The sequence below is a fragment of the Olea europaea genome, unplaced genomic scaffold, assembly GCF_002742605.1.
Source record: "Olea europaea var. sylvestris unplaced genomic scaffold, O_europaea_v1 scaffold806, whole genome shotgun sequence".
In the NCBI taxonomy this organism is placed as follows: Eukaryota; Viridiplantae; Streptophyta; class Magnoliopsida; order Lamiales; family Oleaceae; genus Olea; species Olea europaea.
Window position 1 is genome coordinate 146,975 of NW_019266496.1, and position 9,989 is coordinate 156,963.

Here is a 9,989-nt window from a genome sequence, read left to right on the forward strand (position 1 = left end):
AGTGTCTTTAAATTGTGTTTTTTTTTTTTTTTTTAAATCGGTCAAAGGTCAAAGTGGAAATAAGAGCGGGTCAAATGGACATTTTCACTTATTTCCTCTTAATATGGAGAGAATAACGTATTGAGATTTGGATTGATGAAATTTATGATTTTACATAGATTGATGAAATAATGTATTTGGGAAAGTTCATCTGATTATATCATTTAAATGTTTACTTATTATTTATTTCTATATTACATTCAAAATAAGTATTAAAAAATATATATCAAAGATTGAGTATTCCAAACAAGGTCAAGTTGATGATAAAGAAATTAAATATTTTGAACAAAGGGTTTGTTTGAGCTTTTTTATGAAAATAATTTGTTTAATAGTTTTCATCAATTCTAGATTATTGTGAATGTTAATCAATTGAGAATTAATAACATGAAATTCATACATGACAAATATTTTGTAGTATTTATTGTATATTGAAAAACGAAAAGTAAGATAGTATTAAAATAATTGAATTATAATATGATTAAAATTGTCTAAAAAATAACTCTTCTTTGATGTTATACTATAGATGTGTGATTAAAAAGTACGGAAAACTTTTTAATTTACGTATAAAATTATTTTATTATAAGAAAACAACTCAAAAAAGCGCGTGAAATGTGCACATGCTTGATCTGAACTTTTTCACCAAGCATGTGATGTAAGAGACACAAATTAAGAATATTTTTACAATTAGAATATTAGTAATAAATCACTTAACCTCGTGGATGATTAGTTATAAAATATATTAATCTATTGTACGATCAAGAAGCTTATCTAATTTCTTGATTAAATTAAAGAATAATATTATTCATCAACAGCAGTGAAGTCATTATTTCATCGTCCAATAAATATAAATGCATTATATTTCTACTTCATTGAACAATATAGCAGTAGTCTTGCTACCGCGATGTTTGCCATTCATCAATAGCATTCTCTAAAACAAAACAAAGAATAAGTAAAAGTCCGATTTTTCAAGTCACATTAAGAGAGTTTTATTTAAGCGAGTCCTAAAGATTGATCCCTTTCTTTAGAGATTTTCCGTACAACATAGTTTAGGGTGGGGGTTCCAATTCTGAAAAGGAATAAAAATTGCCTATTCAGCAGGGAGTGTGATGGGGAGGGGAAGCTCAATTATCGCTCATACCTCTCTAGTCCTTTCTTTTTGCTCATCCTTGTATTCTATGCATAATTGGTGAAAGATAATGAAAATATTAATCAAAACTAATGAAGTTACTGAAGGCAATCACCCTACGTATTAAAAGAGGGCAATGCTCACAAAAACATGCACCAAAAATAAAATCGGGCAATTTTTTTGACATGATCAGTATGGAATTCTACCAATTTGGCAAAATATAGTGTAATACCTCGGATTTTAAATATATTTTCATATGGGCTAAATTCAATGTTAGTCATTTAGCAAATAAAATGGTTCATGTCAAGCCCTGTCGTCACACTGAGGTCCCAAAAAGTTGAAGTGAATCGTGACTCACTTATTTGCATAAATGATCTATTTCGTTTACGTGTAATTATCGTGAGTTATTTTGAGTCAAATGTTTAAAAATTTCAAAAGTTGATAAAAATATATCGATAATATACTCATTTTGTAGCTCGTGCTAAATAACGTAAATTGGCTCAAGAAGAAATAATTTTGTACTAGTCATATTTGAGTTATCTTGATAAGAAAAAAGATATTCTAAATCCTATATTTTATTAATATAAAAAATGTATATAATAATTATATAGCGCCCTTGTTTGAGCCCCATTTTTGTTAAGAAAATATATTTTTGAATAGTGAAATGATGTGAAATGTAAGGTTAAAAAATAAGGAAATGTTTTAGATTTTCGTGTAATATTATTTTATTGAAAAATGTGTGATTGAAATGATGTCAAAATATTATTTAAGAATATATTTTTTCAAAAAAATGGGGCTCAAACAAGGAAATATATATATATATATATATATAATAGTAAAATAAAAGAATGGAGGCGTTGAAATTTGAAACTGTAAAATCAATCACTTTTTTTTTTATATTTAATATGTTCAATTAATCTTTTCAACCTTCCATCATTGATTGGCACCATGATTTGAAGTAAAGAATAGGTTAATTAACATATTGAATTCTTAATAATAATAAAAAAGGTTGAACCCCAATCTTAAGAGTCCCCACAGTTCCATCCCTAGAGTTTTGTGAAGGAGGTAAATCGCGGGTATGCCCCAATAGGCTAGGGAACAAGAGTTGTCTGTACACTGCGCCTACAAGAAGTCTAATTACATGTCTCAAAAATCGAACCCCCACACTGCGACTGCCAGCAAAGTATGAGATAACCTCACTCCTGTCCTTCACACCACTGAACTATGCACCGAGGGGCATTTGAATTCTTAATCCTAGCATGTGTAGTGTGGTGGTTTGTATTCATAGTCAATGATAAGTGATTATTATATATAAAAATGTGTGGAAAGCCTTTTTTTTTCTTTTTTCTTTTTTTAACATATACACGAGAACACACACACATATTCAAAAGAGGATATTATCTTGTTTCACAAAATATTTTCAGATTTATTAAGTATCAGATCAAGGTAAGATATGTGCAAGCGGTTAATTCTTATTTTCTTGATATTTTTATAGATTTTGACATGAAATACGTTAAGGCTCTCATGTCGATTTTTATGTTAAATCCTACGAGATGGACCATTTGGTCGAATATGTAAATCCTATGGAATATAGGATTTTTTATGAAATTTCTTGAGTTATTAAATGTCGCGACCAATTTGCTCTAAATCTTAGAAATGTCGGTATATCATGTCATTTTATACTTATATCATGTTAATAAAAATATGCATATTTTTCTTAATGGGTATTTTTTTCAAAAAAATACTCACTTTTACTAAATTTTCATATTAGAACGGATAGTGTGGACATGTGGTGGATTAACCGAGTGATGCACATGGAGTCGCCAAGTAAAAGTTTTGAAAATGATTATTGCCAATTTCTGTTTCAAAAATAATTTTATTTTATGTTTAATTCCGTGCATGTTAGTCTAGTAGATTTGATATTTAAGTTATTTAACATGTTAAATTGACAATTTAATTCATAGTATTTTAAGCTAGATAAAATTCAAAATTTTATTTTGAATTGTTGAATTCACATTATTGATTTATCGATCAAATACCAAAATTTATATATTGGTATTAAATTCCACTTGAACTATAAAAGAAAGATTTTGGTAACACGTCAAATCCTTTAAAAAAAATAACAAAAAAAAATATGTGTGTAGTGGATTTGGGACGTTACATATAGGTTGCCAAGGAAAAAAATGGACACATCCTAGGGACGGAGGTATTAGGGAGCCCGTGTGAAAAATTAAGAATAATTTGTTCAATTTTGACCCAAGTATATGTGTTAGAATAGCTTTAGTTTGAATTTTAATCCAAACTCAATGCTCAATTAATCAAATTTTGTTGAAGATACTACAATTATTAAATAATAATTTCTTGACATTTATGAAACGTGAATGTCTTGTTTTTAAATTAGGCATTTTATTTAATGCATGTTTGACTAAATTTACTTATGGTAATTAAATAAATTTTATAATAGAAGATTTGTATTGATCAAGTCTAAAAATTACTTATTTTAATAGTTAGAGACACTATACACTACATGTTTTGCCAAGGTTAAAAGTAATTGATTTTATATTTTTACATATGTTTTCATATATTACCTACTCATACTTATAAGAACAAATTAATTATTTTGACCGTAAAATAGATGCTATGATCAAAATAAATAACTTGTTCTAGATTTAATCTCGTCAATAAAAAGAATATTTGTTAAAATTTATTTATTTATAAATTAATCTACATATAAGTATATTTTTGAAACTAGGCAAAATATGGACATTAATTAAATCTTATTTCTTTGAACCCCCATAATTATTAGTTAATTCTTCTCTTTAGATATGATTCTCCACTCACTATGAAGTGAAGTGATATAGAAGATTATTGTTCATACCAAATAATATTTTGAGACAATAACATATAGTGACGTATTATTGATTACGTGTTTTGACCAAAATTTTCAATTTGAAAATATTGATCGTCAAATTTATTTGGAATAATATTCATTAAATAATTCTTTAGTTTTTCATTGGTGTGTATGTGTTATTTGCTTATTTCAATCATAAGAAGGTTTAGTTTTTTTTTTAATGTGAGCGTTGATTTTTTATTTGATAATAAAATATTAAAAACTCTACTTGGACATCTTAGAGCGAAACATCTAGAGTTCTTCTATTTCATTGAGTGTTGCACACTCTTTATCATGAATGTCGTATGAGTTTTGTCTTTTGTGACGTGAACTCATTTGAAAATTTTAAATTTCAGTCTATCGTAACATAATTTTCTGACTCCGCCCCTGACACAACCACATGCATCATCAATCGATCCACCAGTAAACAAAGCCCAGAACTTTTGTAAAACAAAAGTGAAAATTAGAGTTTACTAGAGTTTTAAACTATCCACTTCGAAGTCAAGATTCACAATTTTTTTTGAAAAAAATCAGATGATAATTAAAATTTTAAATATTAATAATCATATTACAAAATTAAATATGCATATTCATCCCATGTAATCCATATCCTACCACCTATACCAACTCTAATCATTTTCATCCTCTTTATTTTCTCTATTCTATTTATATCCCACCTTCTCTCCCTCTCTAGCCATCGTCGAAAAGTGCCATTGACAACACCGCTGCACGAGGTGCTTCGAAAACAATTGCAATGTTTCATCCTCGTCAAGTGTCCCAACAACAACAGCAAGTGCCTCTCTCTGTCCTACCTCCTTTCTTATGGTTTTGGATCTAATTTGTTAACTTTCATCCTAGTCGAGCAGTTCGGGTTCTGGTGTTGGCGTTGTGGTGATGGTGAGGTGGTTGTGGTAATAGCATTTTGGGGTGCTGGCGAATTCATATCTGTTTTGTTGGTGGTGTTTAGGTGGTGATGGCTTTGTTGGATCTGGTAATGGCAGTGGTTTGTTGGATCTAGTGGTTGCTATGGTTTTTGTTGATGGCGATAGTTGTAGATCTGGTGATTGGGGTGTTTCTGTTGGATCTAGCGGTGCATTCAGTGGTGGTGGATCCGTCGATGGCAATAGTAAACTTGTAGTTGAAAATGGTGGTGAGGAGATGGTAGAAGTGGTGACGTCGCTAGCTATGGTGATGAGGTGGCGCCGCTTTCAGTTTGTTTCAGGTTAGATTGGGGTTGGTGGGGTACGTGGTGGGATTAAGAGTGTTTATAATCAATTATTTAACATATTTTGTGATCAATAAACAATGTGTGACCGATAACTTGTGATAAGTATAGTTTCTACACTTATTTGAGATCCTAAAGATGATATTTTATTGTTCTTTGGATAAAATGCTACCTAACTCATGTTATATTACACTTTGTATATAGAGCTCAATGTTTGATGAGGAATTGGAGAAAAGAATGTAAAAATAGTGAAAAAAGGGGATGAAATTCGAGGACTAAATTGCAAAGATGGCATTGAAGATGGCCAGGATTTAAGTAAATATAGTTGGAAGATAAGAAAAAAAGGTTACAAGAAAAAATGACTGAAATAAAGCAAATCCAAAGTTCAAGGAATGAGTACAAATACTTAAAAATTATGTCAAACATTACGATGAAGTTTCAATAGTGTTAGGGGTCAATTTGATGACGAAAGAAGCCAAAGGGATGAATTATAATCAAAATATTATCACATGTCAACTTTCAGATAAAAAAGTTATCCTTCGAATGTTCAGTCTCAGGATGAGACCCATTTTTGGCATATCAAAGTTAGAATTAAAAAAGTGTATGCCTAAAAGAATTATAACCCTTTGAGTTAGCTTTTCAAAAAACTTTGAATCACTTCAATCGGATTAGAGGTGAACGCGGTTCGGTTTGAGCAGTTTGTACTATATTTTCAACTCAAACCATTTTTAGCGGTTTGAGAAATTTTCAAATCAAATCAAACCATTTTATTTTTCAAACCAAATCAAATCAAACCATAATTTATTGTTTGGTTCAGTTTTAATCCGCGATTTACCTTTCGACATTATAATAATGTATTTAACATAGTTAAATATAAGTGTAAACGAGAACTTATAATGGTATATGTTAAATTACATTCATATTTACCATGAAACGCATGAATAAATTATTTTCAAAATTGGTTGCTAAAAGATGTTAATAGAACAAATACATATTTTTTCATTTTTATTTACCTTTTCTTGTTTAACATTCATATTGTTATATAACAATTGGTAAACATAGAGTTACATTCTATTATTATAGTTTAGTTAAAATTCCTTTTCGTTTTGCTAGTGAGATGTAAAGTAAAAGGAGTAGTACTAGTTAGGGAACTTTAACATTTTTCACACAATCAATATGCTTTGTCATTTGTTCTTTTTAAATAAAAAACAAGTTCATTAATCATCTAGGCACACAAACAATCATTTTTCTATATAAACCACAACTCACAAGTATATAATAAGTTCAAAAAAATAAATAAAACAAAGAACAATGGAAAATAGCCAGAATAAAAATCTAAGACTTATCGAAAGAGAAGAAAGAAAGAAATGATTCATGTAGATATTAGTAGACTAACAGGTAATGCGACTGATGATTCGTTCAGCGGTGGTAGACAAGCGTCAAATGTTATGAAAATTAGAGCTTATGTTATGGTTTCTGAAACTTTGGACATGATTTACTGATATAGTTTTGTTAAATTATGATTTGCATAGTTGAAAATATATATATTTTTTTCATTTCATATGATTTTGGAATAATTTTAGTTTATTTTAAATATCAGATCAGGACATGTATCTTGAACCTATTAAATCATATGTCAGTAGTGATTAACCTAATTTATTTTTTATGATTATTTCAATAGGCTAGTTGTAATTTGTATTGTTAAATTGGTATTTTTTTTGAAAAGTGAAAACTGTAAAATTTTTAAATTAATAAAATTAATTTTTTAATTAAAATTTTTAAAAACGGTTCGATTTGGTTTTGTGCGATTTTTGAAAATCAAAACCTAAATCAAACTATTTTGAAACGGTTTGGTTCGGTTTGAGGAAAAAGAAACTACGAGTCCACGTGGACTCGAACCAACAGTTTCAATTCAACGGTTTCAATTCGATTTGTGGTTTCACAATTTTTTTTTTGCAACCCTAAATCGGATATCAGGAGAGAAAAATATGATGAAAATATTAAAAGCTGTCTGATGGGAAAAATTGTAACTATGCGGCCGCATAGCTTTAATTAGATGCGACCACATCTATGCCTCTAGAGCCCCCGGGACCACCTATGATTTCTTCTATGCCACTGCTTCCATTTGTACTGTGAGATCGCATAGTACTTTTCCAATGTGAGAATTTGTTTTCTTTTCAAATTGAAACTCTACTTTGTTAACAATCTTTTGGGCATCATTTAAATATTATAATCTGTCTAGAACGTAGGGAAATCTCTATAAGACCTAAAAATTCATAGATTTAACATATTTTGGAGACGAAAAACGAGGCTAGATCATCAATATCAAAGGAATTGTACAAGATTCTTGAAAATTTTCCATCCAATTCAAGATTTTATTTAAGAAAGTGGATGTTTCTATCTTCTTTCATATTTCTTCAAGCCAGATGATGTCTTTTCATTATTTCTTGTACAACTAATAATTAGGATGGTCATTTTTTCTTTGTACTAGATGAATAATAAACCATATTGTTTGTTTATTTTAATCAAGACAATTAGTTGAGTAATTCTTATTTTTTTATTGGTTTTGCATTCTCATTGAATTATTTGATTACTTGATAACTAATTAGATAGTAAGTTGCTCATTGTAGTTTAGGAATACTCATAATAAGTTTAAAACGCGGCAAAATCAACATATGTGCAATATGTATTAAGAATAATATTTATGGCATGTGCAATCATATGTTATAATCTTGTGAATCAATGCATATTTTCTATATGAATTCGGAGTAGGAATATGATCGAATCGTGTTAAACGTAGGTTTAATATATGTTGAAAAAGAATATTGAATAAAAATAGATTTTCGATTGTCTTGAATGTATAAATTTACTAAATTACGAATTGAAAATTGAATTAAATGACAATATGGCGATTCAAGATTTCAATACAAACATTCACATATTAGCAAATACTTTATTTGTTTTCTAAGTTCAGGATGAGTATAGAAAATATATAAACCGTCTCTGTTGAAGTTACGTGACTTTGAATTTTGATAAAAGCTAGTAAACTAGCTATTAGACTTTATTCCCCGTGAAAACGATAAACTTAAATGCCCATGCTACTATTACACGTGACTTGTGTGGCTGCACTTGCATGGCTAGGACATGTTCTGTGTAGATATAAAGATGCTCTCATTCATAAAAGTGATTTTACTTGAACATGATGGAACTTAACATGGTCCATTATGGTTGTTAACAATCTTGCTCATTTATGGCTTCCAATAGATGAAGCAATGACAAGAAAAAAGATTCAGTTAATCAACCTCAAATTTATTGAGATTTGATTTTGTTATTGACTACTTTAAATCCAAGTATTTCTTTTATATATATATATATATATATATATAAAACACTTGTTCCTTAGCTTTTTGTACACCGAACATGTGATCAATAAATAATATGACCTAAAAATTTGAGTCGTGATTTATAAATTTTGTTATTTCTGATTGATAAATAAATTGCAACCTATATTTTTTTTTGATTCGTTATCAATTAATAAATTATGACATATAAATTTTTTGATTTGTCACCTATAAAATTTTCTGTTTGTGATTGAGAAATAATTTGTAACAAATTTATTTTATAATTTGTGACCAAATCGTATAGACCTTAATATATTTAATTAATAAAATATATATTTAATTAATTATTTCATAAATAAAGCTTAATTAGTACTTGAGTTTTAAACCTCATTTCTTAGTTTGAAGTAAACTTGCCCAAGCAAAATCTCCTGTACAATGGGCTTATTCCAAGAAACAGATATCTCTCAAAATGGTTAGAGAGTATCGTAGAATGTCAACATCATATATGCCTGTAAGAAGACCCTCTTCGGCTCCTCCCTATTCCAAAGAAACCAACAATCGCTACATTTCTCATTATTTGTGGAATGGACAAAGCAAAATCATTGAAAACAATAATATTTTTTTTACCAAATTTCACCACTTTTCACCAAATATACCACTCCAACCCTACACCAAATTTTGCATCATTTTACATCAACTGTGATAAAAGTCCATTTTGCCCTTTTGTCATGTATGACCAAGTGATATCAAGGGTATTTGTGTCATTTTATATTATAAATAAATTTTAATTCGTAATTAAGTAGTTGATTACTATTGTTATTGTTGTTGTCTTTATTATTATTGTTGTTATTGTTGTTGTTGTTATTATTAAACTTTAATCGTGTAATTAATAATTGAACATTTGTGGGATTAATATATTAATTCCGATAAATAAATTACGAGGCTAGGTCGACTTCTTCACACCGTAATTTCGAGATTCAAAATGTACTACGTTGTTTTCAATAGCATTATTTAATATTTTCTTAGTCGTGTTATTTTATTAATTTTACTCCATTTTAAAAACATATTAAATAATTTAATATTTTCGTAAACGAAACGTAATTATTTATGAAGTAGTAAATCGAATAAATAAATAAATTTTCAGTTATATAAATTGTTAATAATAAAAGAAATGAAGAAAATGATTAAATACTATTCACTTGGTACAACTATTGGTGTAATAGGTTGGAGATGATTTCCGATACTACATGTAGCCCTTCATCTGCAAACAGTTCTCCCCGTCGTTCATCATTACCTTAAGAATATGCACAGATAATCACGCAGAAAGGATCGCAACTCGATAAATATATCTATGGTTTACAATTCCCC